The sequence below is a fragment of the Mobula hypostoma genome, chromosome 3, assembly GCF_963921235.1.
Source record: "Mobula hypostoma chromosome 3, sMobHyp1.1, whole genome shotgun sequence".
Classification (NCBI taxonomy): Eukaryota; Metazoa; Chordata; class Chondrichthyes; order Myliobatiformes; family Myliobatidae; genus Mobula; species Mobula hypostoma.
In genome coordinates, this window is record NC_086099.1 from 51316739 (window position 1) to 51329463 (window position 12725).

General features: G+C 40.3%; 1 long non-coding RNA gene across 1 annotated transcript in view; it reads left to right on the forward strand.

Moving 5' to 3' along the window:
- The first annotated feature begins 703 nt into the window (after positions 1–703).
- LOC134343409 (uncharacterized) overlaps positions 704–12725 on the forward strand; it is a 56636-nt gene continuing 44614 nt past the window's right edge. The window contains exon 1 of the long non-coding RNA XR_010017220.1: positions 704–1151. This is a non-coding gene — a long non-coding RNA (uncharacterized LOC134343409). The remainder of the gene's footprint in view (positions 1152–12725) is intronic.

Below are 12725 nucleotides of genomic sequence, written 5' to 3' on the forward strand. Positions count from 1 at the left end.
TTAGAACTTCATCGGACTTATTTTAAAGATGAGATACACTTTTCTGACTTTAATACAGTTATTATAAATTTGGATGACTTAACTTTGCATTGAAAAGAGCCTGGATTAAATATGCTGTAACACATGTGAAGATACTCTGAATTTTCTGCCGTAAATATCAATTTTCAAATATTTTGGAAACTTATATTTAAACAGCACCTTGTACTTCCTTTCCAGAGCATTCCAGAAATCCGACTCTTGCACTTATGGATTGTAATTACACTGGTCATGAAGGAAATACAGCAGCTATTTTATGGACAGTAAGTTCCCCAAATATCAGAGTGATAATTACTAGATTATCATTTTTGGAATGTTAGTTGAGAGAGAAATATGCTACAAATCACTCACAGTAACTCTCCAGCTCTTTGAAGTAGTATCATGGGATCTTTTGCATCTACCCAAGAAACCAGACAGGTTTTCAATTTTTTGTCACATCCTACATACAGCACACTTCAAAGAGCAGAGTTCTCAGTCAGTAGCAGACTGGAGTGTCAGCTTAATTTTTGTGTTTGAATCTCTGGAATAGGACTTGAATGTAAAACATTCTGAGTCAGAGACAACATTCGACCAATTGAACTATTGCTGACACTGAGTTCAGTAATTGTTCACATGCATTCTGGCTGTTGATCAGAAGCTCAAAGAGCTATACTGTCAACTCTTAGCAACTATAAAAATAACTTGGATCTTCTGCCCCTCCCCTTTTAGCATGACAGCTAGCAATTAATCTAAGTTTTTTTTCCCAGAAAAACAAAAAATTGCTTATGTATAAACCAGGGTTGCTTCAAGTAGAATTGAAGGGGTAACCAGCAACAAGAGTCAGCTTTGGCTAGGTGCCATTAAGTCACAAAGTTGTTCAAGTCCTTTTCCATGGAATTGAGTTCATAATGCAGTCTGACATTTCAGACCAGTACTAACAAAGTGTCATGTGGTTAAAAGTACCTATTGGGATGAGTTGCTTAAACAATGTTCCGGTTGCTTGCTCAGATGGATGTGAAGGATTTTATTCAGCATTAGTTTCATGAACTTTTGATGAACTTTGCTATTCTCATATTGAATTCTGTACTTCCAACAGTAATTGAAGGTTCTCTAATGAAATATTCTGGGATATTGAGGTCAGTAAAACTTTTACTTTTACAAGCTTTTACATTACTTTTGTTTATTCATAAACAAATTCCTTTGGTTCAAGAAATGAGGGGCATTTGTGATGGAAGAGCGTCTATAGAAACCAGTGTTGTTTCAGTTAAAGTTAAAGAAGTGACCAGCAACAATAAGAATGTGGTTAAATTGCTGGATCACTACTCTAAAGAGCTGTACTAATGATATGGAGACATGAATATTAAGTTTAAAGCAGCCAGAGTTTTAACTTGTTAATAATTGAATGTCTCCATTATATTGTAAATATAATCAATTCTACCTTCAAAGGATTTAATGCTATATTTTAAAATAAATTCTGCCCCTTACTTGTCCAGCCTATCTTGTGACTCCCAGCCCAATAAAACGTGCTTGACTCAGAAATAACCCAGCAAGCATGCCAGCTGGAAAAGAGATGCTGGAGTAAAATGATTATGTTATGGGACGAGGCCTGATTAATGATCTGGGGACATACATTTAAGTCCTTCCATGCAGCTGGGAAATATAATTTTTCAAATTAGATAAATACTGGGATTGAAAAATCACTACAGTAAGTACAATTTTTGAATTGAATTCTGTTGCCCTTCTCTCCAGAGGGTAGGAAATCTACTGTAGTTCCTTTAGCAGACCTGACACTGACATCCGACTAACATAGAATTGGTTGACTGTGAATAACCTCTGATGCCTGATGCCTATATTCTGTAAAGAAATTGAACAACAGGAATTATCACATGTTGGTCCCCTACAGACAGAAACAGGTGAATTGATTATGGGGAGCAAGGACATGGCAGACCAATTGAATAATTACTTTGGTTCTGTCTTCACTAAGGAGGACATAAATAATCTTCCAGAAATAGTAGGGGACAGAGGGTCCAGTGAGATGGAGGAACTGAGCGAAGTACATGTTAGTAGGGAAATGGTGTTAGGTAAATTGAAGGGATTAAAGGCAGATAAATCCCCAGGGCCAGATGGTCTGCATCCCAGAGTGCTTAAGGAAGTAGCCCAAGAAATAATGGATGCATTAGTGATAATTTTTCAAAACTTGTTAGATTCTGGACTAGTTCCTGAGGATTGGAGGGTGGCTAATGTAACCCCACTTTTTAAAAAAGGAGGGAGAGAGAAACCGGGGAATTATAGACCGGTTAGCCTAACGTCGGTGGTGGGGAAACTGCTGGAGTCAGTTATCAAAGATGTGATAACAGCACATTTGGAAAGCGGTGAAATCATCGGAAAAAGTCAGCATGGATTTGTGAAAGGAAAATCATGTCTGACGAATCTCATAGAATTTTTTGAGGATGTAACTAGTAGAGTGGATAGGGGAGAACCAGTGGATGTGGTATATTTGGATTTTCAAAAGGTTTTGACAAGGTCCCACACAGGAGATTAGTGTGCAAACTTAAAGCACACGGTATTGGGGGTAAGGCATTGATGTGGATAGAGAATTGGTTAGCAGACAGGAAGCAAAGAGTGGGAATAAACGGGACCTTTTCAAAATGGCAGGCAGTGACTAGTGGGGTACCGCAAGGCTCAGTGCTGGGACCCCAGTTGTTTACAATATATATTAATGACTTGGATGAGGGAATTAAATGCAGCATCTCCAAGTTTGCGGATGACACGAAGCTGGGCGGCAGTGTTAGCTGTGAGGAGGATGCTATGAGGATGCAGGGTGACTTGGATAGGTTGGGTGAGTGGGCAAATTCATGGCAGATGCAATTTAATGTGGATAAATGTGAAGTTATCCACTTTGGTGGCAAAAATAGGAAAACAGATTATTATCTGAATGGTGGCCGATTAGGAAAAGGGGAGGTGCAACGAGACCTGGGTGTCATTATACACCAGTCATTGAAAGTGGGCATGCAGGTACAGCAGGTGGTGAAAAAGGCAAATGGTATGCTGGCATTTATAGCGAGAGGATTCGAGTACAGGAGCAGGGAGGTACTACTGCAGTTGTACAAGGCCTTGGTGAGACCACACCTGGAGTATTGTGCAACACACATCAAAGTTGCTGGTGAACGCAGCAGGCCAGGCAGCATCTGTAGGAAGAGGTGCAGTCGACGTTTCAGGCCGAGACCCTTCGTCAGGACTGGAGTGTTGTGTGCAGTTTTGGTCCCCTAATCTGAGGAAAGACATTCTTGCCATAGAGGGAGTACAAAGAAGGTTCACCAGATTGATTCCTGGGATGGCAGGACTTTCATATGAAGAAAGACTGGATGAACTAGGCTTGTACTCGTTGGAATTTAGAAGATTGAGGGGGGATCTGATTGAAACGTATAAAATCCTAAAAGGATTGGACAGGCTAGATGCAGGAAGATTGTTCCCGATGTTGGGGAAGACCAGAACGAGGGGTCACAGTTTGAGGATAAAGGTGAAGCCTTTTAGGACCGAGATTAGGAAAAACTTCTTCACACAGAGAGTGGTGAATCTGTGGAATTCTCTGCCACAGGAAACAGTTGAGGCCAGTTCATTGGCTATATTTAAGAAGGAGTTAGATATGGCCCTTGTGGCTACGGGGATCAGGGGGTATGGAGGGAAGGCTGGTGCAGGGTTCTGAGTTGGATGATCAGCCATTCATAATAAATGGTGGTGCAGGCTCGAAGGGCCGAATGGCCTACTCCTGCACCTATTTTCTATGTTTCTATGTTTCTATCATCTGCAGTGCTCCTTAAAATCTTTTTTCCATAATGTTAACTGTAATGATACCATTACTCTGGCCAGAATAGGAAAATTTCCAGAAGTTTATTAAAGGAATTCAGCTCTCCTCATTTTTTCATGCCCCATTTCCAATTTGTTCCAGGACTCGTTTGTATCCTACCTTGATTTATTTGTCACTATCTCTTACAATTATCATGGTTGCATTATCTTCTATTCTGCTTCTAATAAGAACACTTCTATTTTCTTCATTTCTCTGTCTCTGCTGCATCTATACACATCCTATGATTTTTCCAGTGATTTTTAAAGGTCTTCATTTCATTTCATCTGCTGATCTTTTTCCACCAGTGTTGATTTTGCCTTGTTTGTAAAAAACATTTCTCAAAATTTCTGTCCCAATCCTTACCCTCCCACTTTTAATCCCAAAAAGGTCCAACCTGTCCTCATCTTCACCCCTAACTTCATTTATTTTTAATATTTTCAACTCTATTATTTCTGCCACTTTTAGCCTGATTCCATTGTCCATCATATCCTCTCCTTTCAGCATTGCAAATGGATTATACCCTTCCACATTCCCATTGCTACCCTTCCATACTCCCAATGTATTCACACTTCCTAAAGATATTTCTGTGCAAGTGTAGGAGATGTGACACCAATGGAATTTTTCTTTTCTTTCTATATCATCCAAGATCCCAAATATCCCAAGTGAAAACAAACAATTCACTCATGCTTCTTTTAATTTTACAAGAAGCCTGGTCAGCTAACATTGGTGGCAGATTTCATTAAGGATGACCTTCTCTGTGCGAAGCGACTAACATGTTGTTCCTTATTCTGCATAGGCTATAGAATCAAGAACAAGATCTTCAATATGGAAAGCATTCAATGTTTAGAAAATTATACAACAACTGAGAGAAATCTGGCAGCAACTTATTCACCTGTAGTAACAATGATGGGGATATGACAGTAACTGATATCTATCTAGTCTCGAGTAAGGTATTCATCAAAGGCTGTGATGATAGGCTGATCCAGAATATTAAGACACATGGGATCCATGGAGACCTAGTAAATTGGCTTGGCTATGGATAACAGGGGGTAGTGGTGGAAGTGTGTTATTCTGATTGGAGGTCAGTGACCAGTGGTGACTTGCAGATTTCAGTGCTGGGATCCCTGTTGTTTCCTGTTGAATCCTGTTGATCCCTGTTGAAAATATAGATGAGATGATCAGTAATTTCCAGATGACACAGAATTGGCAGAGTTGCGATGATGAGTAAGGTTAGCAGCGGCAACACTTGCTGGCTGCCTCCACCACACCATCCGGTGTTTTGGTTGTTAATGCAAATGACATATTTTACTGTATGTTTCAATGTACACATGCCAAATAAACTTGAATCTTGAATCTTCATTTTTAAAGGATATAGATAATTTAGAAATATGAGTGGAGAAATGGCAGATGGAACTTAATATGAAAAAGTGTGAGTATATGTGCTCAGGGTAAATATTACAATAAATGGCAGGACCCTTATGTAACTCTCGCTTCAGCTAGTGGCTTCATATAGGGGGTGATAAACCCCGGCCTGGCCAAACTTAAGAAATCTTGTTTGGGTGGATGCTGCGGGATGTGTCCTCTGTTACAAATCCGTTCCATGAAATAACAAACAGTACACTGTATCCAATTAAACGATTAAGCTTTATAATTCTTATGTTGACTATATGGTTAGTAAAGAAGCGAAAGAAAGAAAAATAAAGACCCAATCTTATTAAACAGTCTGTTACGCAAAGTTGGAGCTCACCGATAAGTCGATCGTTCACCATCAACCTCCTCCGATCGTCACTGCCCTTCAGACCCTTGCTCCGAGTCCAGCCTGTCTGGCAGTCTACCAAACCTCTCTATTCGCATCTTCTCTCCTCATTTCTCCCCGGCAAAAGCCCACAAAAAAAATCTCCTTCCAGATTCACAAGACAGAGCAACAAAGCCCTGATTGGCCAACATGCATAACCAAAGTCCTGTTATCTCCAGCCATAACCCAAACATTGCTGCTACAGAGAAACCGTTACCTCAGCAGAACATTACAGAGAAGCCATTTCATTAGCCTTAGCAGTGAAACATTACAGAGAAGCCATTACAGCGCATTACACTTATAGGATAATGTACTTATGTATACAGGGACATTGATGTACCTAAAAGTGGCAACAAAAGTGGACAAGGTGGTAAAGAAAGTATATGGCATGCTTGCATTTATCAGTTGTAGCACTGAGTATAAAACTTGATAAGTCGTTTGCAGCTGTATAGTAATTATGTTCGACCACATTTGGAGCATTGTGTGCAGTTCTAGTTGTCCCACTACAGGGAGAATTAGGAGGCTTTGGAGAGAGTGTAAAAGAGGTTCACAAACATTAGAGAGCATTAATTATAGTGAGAGGCTGGACAAACTTATTTTCTCTGGAGCATGAAAGACTAAATGGCATCTTACAAAAGCATATAAAATGATGAGAAGCATAGATAGAGGAGATAGTCAGGGTCAATAAGACCATAAGATATAGGAGCAGAAGTAGGCCATTCAGCCCAGCTAGTCTGCTCTGCTATTCAATCATGGGCTGATCCAATTCTTCCAGTCATCCCCACTCCCCTGCTTTCACCCCATATACTTTGATGCCCTGGCTGATCAAGAACCTATTTGTCTCTGCCTTAAATACACCCAATGACTAGGCCTCCACAGCTGCTCGTGGCAACAAAATCCACAGATTTACCACCCTCTGACCAAAGTAATTTCTCCACATCTCAGTTCTAAAAGGACGTCCTTCAATCCTGAAGTCGTGCCCTCTTGTCCTAGCATCCATTACCATGGGAAATAACTTTGCCATATCTAATCTGTTCAGGTCTTTTAACATTCTGAGTGTTTCTATGAGATCCCCTCTCATTCTCCTGAACTCCAGGGAATACAGCCCAACAGCTGCCAGATGTTCCTCATACGGTAACCTCTTCATTCCCGGAATCATTCTTGTGATTCTTCTCTGAACCTTCTCCAATGTCAGTATATCCTTTCTAAAATAAGGAGCCCAAAACTACACTCAATACTCAAAGTGTGGTCTCAGGAGTGCCTTATAGAGCATCAACATCACATCCCCACTCTTATATTCTATATCTCTAGAAATGAATGCCAATATTGCATTTGCCTTCTTCGCAACTGACTCAACTGGAGGTTAACCTTTAGGGAACTTGCACAAAGGCTCCCAAATCAGTTTGCATCTCCACATTTTGAATTCTCTCTCCACCTAAATAATAGTCCGCCTGTTTATTTCTTCCACCAAAGTGCATGACCATACACTTTCCAACATAGTATTTCATTTGCCACTTCTTTGTCCATTTCCTTAAACTATCTAAGTCTCTCTGCTCTCTGTTTCCTCAACCTATCTTTGTATCATCAGCAAATTTAGCCACAAATCCATTAATACTGTAGTCCAAATCATTGACATACATCGTAAAAAGCAGCGGTCCCAACACCGACCCTTGAGGAACTCCACTGGTAACCAGCAGCCAGCCAGAATAGGATCCCTTTATTCCCACCCTCCATTTTCTGCTGACAAGCCAATGCTCCACCCATGCTAGTAACTTCCCTGTAACTCCATGGGCTCTTATCTTGCTAAGCAGCCTCATGTGTGGCTCCTTGTCAAAGGCCTTCTGAAAATCCAACTAAACCCCATGTCTACTGCATCTCCCTTGTCTAGCCTGCTTGTAATTTCTTCAAAGAATTGCAGTAGGTTTGTCAGGCAGGATTTTCCTTTCAGGAAACCATGCTGGCCTTGGCCTATCTTGTCATGTGCCTTCAGATACTCCGTAATCTCATTCTTAACAATCGATTCCAACAACTTCCCAACCACTGATGTCAGGTTAACAGGTCTATAGTTTCCTTTCTGCTGCCTCCCACCCTTCTTAAATAGCAGATTAACATTTGCAATTTTCCAGTCATCCAGTACAATGCCAGAATCTATTGTTTCTTGAAAGATCATCGTTAACGCCTCCACAATCTCTCCAGCTACTTCCTTCAGAACTCAAGGGTGCATTCCATCAGGTCCAGGAGATTTATTCACTCTCAGACCCAGGAGATTTATCCACCCTCAGACCATTAAGCTTCCTAAGCACCTTCACAGTCATAATCTTCACTGCATAAACTTCACTTCCCTGACACTCTTGAATGTCCAGTATACTACAGACATCTTCCACTGTGAAGATTGATGCAAAATACACATTCAGTTGCTCTGCCATCTCTATATCTCTCATTACAATATCTCCAGCATAATTTTGTATTGGTCCTATATCTACCCTCAACTCTCTTTTACCCTTTATATACTTAAAAAAGCTTTTTGTATCTTCTTTGATATTAGTCGCCAGCTTCCTCTCATAATTCATCTTTTCCTTCCGAATGACCTTCTTAGTTTCCTTCTGCAAGTTTTTAAAAGCTCCCCAATCCTCTATCTTCCCACTAGCTCTGGCTTCCTTGTATGCCCTCTCTTTTGCTTTACAGTAGTGTCCTTCTTCCCATTGAAAATTTCTCCTTATTTGGAATATATTTGTCTTGCACTTCTCTCATTTTACACAGAAACTCCAGCCATTGCTAATCTGCTGTCTTTCCTGCAAATGTCCCTTTCCAGTAAACTTCGGCCAGTTCCCCTCTCATGCCATTGTAATTTCTTTTATTCCACTGAAATACCAACACATTGGATTTTATATTTTCCCTCTCAAATTTCAATGTGAACTCGATCATATTGTGATTACTGTTCCCTAAGGGTTCCTTAACCTAAAGCTCTCTTATCACCTCCGGATCATTGCACAACACCCAATCCAGCACAGCTGATCTCCTAGTGAGCTCAACAACAAGCTGTTCTAAAAAGCCATCCCTTAGACATTCTACAAATTCTCGCTCTTGAGGTCCACTCATTTTCCCAGAGTGGAAATGTCAAATACTTGTGAGGGGGAAAATATAAAGGAGATTTACAATGCTATTTTCTTTTGCACAGAGAGTAGGAAGCTCCTGACATGAAAGTGGCTCCAAGAATGAATTTAAGAGGCTTTCGGTAGGCACATGAACAGGATGGGTATGGCAGGATATGGACCACATGCAGGCTGATACAATTATTTTACATTGGCATCAGACATAACAGGTTGAAGCAGTTGTTCCTGTATTGGACTGTTCTAGGTTACAACAATCTAAACGTGTAAAGTTTCAATATTTTTTTTCTGGAATTTTTGCAGCAGGTAACCCCAAAAAGTGTGAACCTTCTTCTACAAGTTCTAGCTTCTACCCTCCCCACTGCCAGGAGGGATGCTGAAAGGGGTCATGATTACATTCAAGTGCAAACATATATAATTACATTTTTTTCTGTCAAAATGTTTACACAGAAGTTAATTATGCTATCCCCTTTATAATTATCTTTATCAGTGGGATTTCTATTAATGCAAGGAAATAGGAAACCACATGAGGTATGAATAAGTAATATGATGCGGAGATCACGGGACAGCTTCCTCTAATTCTCTCAATTGTTAACTTCATATCAGTTCTTATCAGGTACAGCTAATCATTATAATTATCCAATTATTTTCTTATAATCCTTTGTTGTTTTATAACATGAAATGGAATTGCAATTTGCACTAGTTTTATCTGTGTTGCCTGATACTTTCATCTCATGCCTCCTATTTAATTTTTTCTTAATTTTCCCGCACAAACAACAAACAGAAACCCCCAAGGTGGCTCATAAAGAGGCCAGAAGGCTGCACTCCATTCAGAGCAAACGCTAAGCAGAAGAAATGTTTTGCTGCAATAAGTTCATGCTGAGGAGGTTTCCCCATTTTCATTATTAAAGATACCAAGAGTGAAAAGGGAAAACTGGGGGAAATCAAACAGAATTTAAAAAAGAAATCTGCTAATAGCAATCTTCCTGTGAATTTATGCTCATAAAGAACTGAAGTTCTCTGGCAGATTGTTTTCCATGGATCCACTAGTAGTCACAACCACCCAACTGTGAATTCCCATGGCTTTACTATTTAATGTCAAATGACCTTTCGATCCTCAAAGAAACACTTGATTTCAAACATTGTATTAAAATGTCTTACATAAACATTTCTTAAAAACAAATCTTAAAGCCAAGCATTGCTGTATCTGCAAGTTATATTGGACTATAGATGCTAAGGCCACTGATTCAGAATTTTGCTTTACTGCTGGGCTTGTTGAAGGTTGGTTTTTAAGGTCTTAAGCTTTTCACAAAGTAATGGAGGTTATCAAAACGCATTCAACATGGAAGGATGGCAAAGAATTGGGGGACATTATGAGCAGAGTTGAAAAGGAATGTTGCAGGAATCTAGGAATACTGAAGTCTGATTTTTCATGCAAGAAGTTAAAAAGTACTAAAAAGTTTAGCCCTTTCAAAATACTTGGATTAAGGTCAGGCAGGGTTTAAAGAAAGCAATTTTCTCACAGGCCAATGCTGCTTGAAAATATTTTGTGAGCTTTATTGTAATATTTTGTAACCATGATGTCAGGGTTCCTCAAAGCTATGGAAATGTGACAGAAAAAAGAGATAAAAAGTTCTAGATCCATAAGTAAGAACCTTCACAGCACTGATCATGAGTCAAGAACAACTGAAGGATTTCCTCTCAGCACAGCAAGTTGGCCAGTAGATCAACAGGACTTAGATCAGCTGTAAAGGTGGGAAGAGCAATGCCCAACGGAATTTAACTTGAGTGAATATAGGATGAGTCAAATAGGGATGGGACTTGCAGTAAATGGAAGGGCATTGGGGATTGCTGATGAACAGTGGAATCTTGGGTACAATAACATAGAATCCCTGGAAGTGGTAACACAGGTGGATAAAGTGGTGATGGAGGTAAATGGTCCAATCACAAACAAGAGGCAATCTGCAGATGCAGGAAATCCAAGAAACACACACAAATGCTGAAGGAACTCAGCAGGCCAGGCAGCATCTAGGAAAAGAGTACAGTTAATATTTTGGGCTGCTGAAGGGTTTCAGCCCAAAACATTGACTGTCTTCTTTGCTAGATGCTGCCTGGCCTGCTGAGTTCCTCCAGCATTTTGTGTGTGTTGCACAAAGGTATATGAGACATTTTCTTTCCTTGGGCCTGGTGTGAAAGTGAATGTCAGGGATATTGTTTTGCAACATTTTAAGCACTGCTTAGAGTGCAGTTCTGGTCTCTATGTGGTTTTAAGGATGTGATTGGACCGGTGAGGGAGCAGAAAGAATTCACCAGGAAATTGCCTGGGCTGGAGCATTTCCGTTATAAGAGATTGGACAGGCTTGTTGTTTTTTCTCCCCTGGAATGAAGGAGTCTGAGGGGTATATAAAATTATCAGGGGGACAATTGGGGTGGATGGTAAAAATATTTATCCCACAGTAGGGATGTCTATGACAAGAAGATACAGGTTTAAAGTAAGATGGAGAGGCTTCAGTGGGGATCAGATATGAAATATTTTTTCATGGAGGGTAGCTCGAGTCTAGAAAGGGCTGCATGAAGAGATGTGAGAGCCAGATGCTCTCATCAGACTTAAGCACAGGACAAAAACTTGAATCACCAAGGCACAGAAGGTTACAGACCCAAGGTGGATAAATATAGACAGGCACATTGGGTAGCAAGGATGTGGTGGACTGTGTTTCAGTGCCGTGCAACTCGATTCTCTCTGAATGACTGTTTGTTTCTCTGTCTTACTTTTTTTCTGCTAACCTCCAATCATCTGCATGTGGTAGGTTTAATGACCTGATAGACAGCCATCAATTAACCTGCAAATCAGGTGGGTTGTTAAGTAGAGAATCAGAAGAAATACTCAAAAGCACGCCTGTGGTCAACAGAACTCTCTCCTTTCAGGTTTTCTATCCAAACTTCCTCTGGCCCAAAACAAGAGCATAGTGCTGGGAATATTGGGCCAAATTACATTTGCTAATGAATTTGTTCATTGATCTTGTCATTTAATTCCAATAAAGCACCACTTGCACTAGATGAAGCTGTATTAGGATAATTGTGAAGCACAGATGTGTCGCTATATTAAAGACAGCCTGTGCAATTAGTGTCAGTTGGAAAACATGATAAGTACCTGCTGTTTCAACTTTGTTGTTTTAAATTAAGAGATCACCCACCAAATACAAAATAATTTCTGCAAGTGCATTTTCCCTTTGGGAAAAAACGTATTTCATAACACAACATCTGTTGATGTAATATCTGCACTGCTACTCCCTGTGGCCAGTCTGTTTGCTTTTACCGTAATTAATAAGAAAGTTTGAACTCCTTTGATGTGTGAGTTTAGAATTGATGTGGAATGGAATGGAATGGTGAAGATATGATTCCTGAGCCTGGCTTTCAACTGTCAGACAACTTCCATTGATGAATTAAGCTTCTGTAACAAAATGGAATCTGGACAGTTTGAGTGGCCAGAATCTAAAAGGCGACATCTAACTGATGTTACGACGTGCAGCCGACTGCTCCAGAGTTAAATGCTATAACACTCCAGAATATGGATAGCTGGCCTGCCCCCTTTAAAGTTTCAGGCCCACCCAACTCATTGGCGGCCATGTTTTGGCACCAAGAAGTTTATATTTAAAGAGCACCTGAATTGATGTTCAGTGCTCAATCGTCAGCTCAGCCTTGGATTCTTGTCTTGCATCTACAAACGTAGTTTAGAACCCTGTCTTTGTTTCAGTCTCGTTTCACATCTCGATTCTAGTCTCGGATACTCCAGCATTTGTCCTGCCTAGGTTTCTCATCACAGTACAATTGAGCCTAAGGTGGACTCAACGGGGTATCAGAGTCTCTTGTCAGCTGTGGCTAGCCACAGCAAGAAGATTTCCAGACAGAGCCTGGACACACAACCTCCAGGTTGCCATTGGCCAACTATCACATGCAA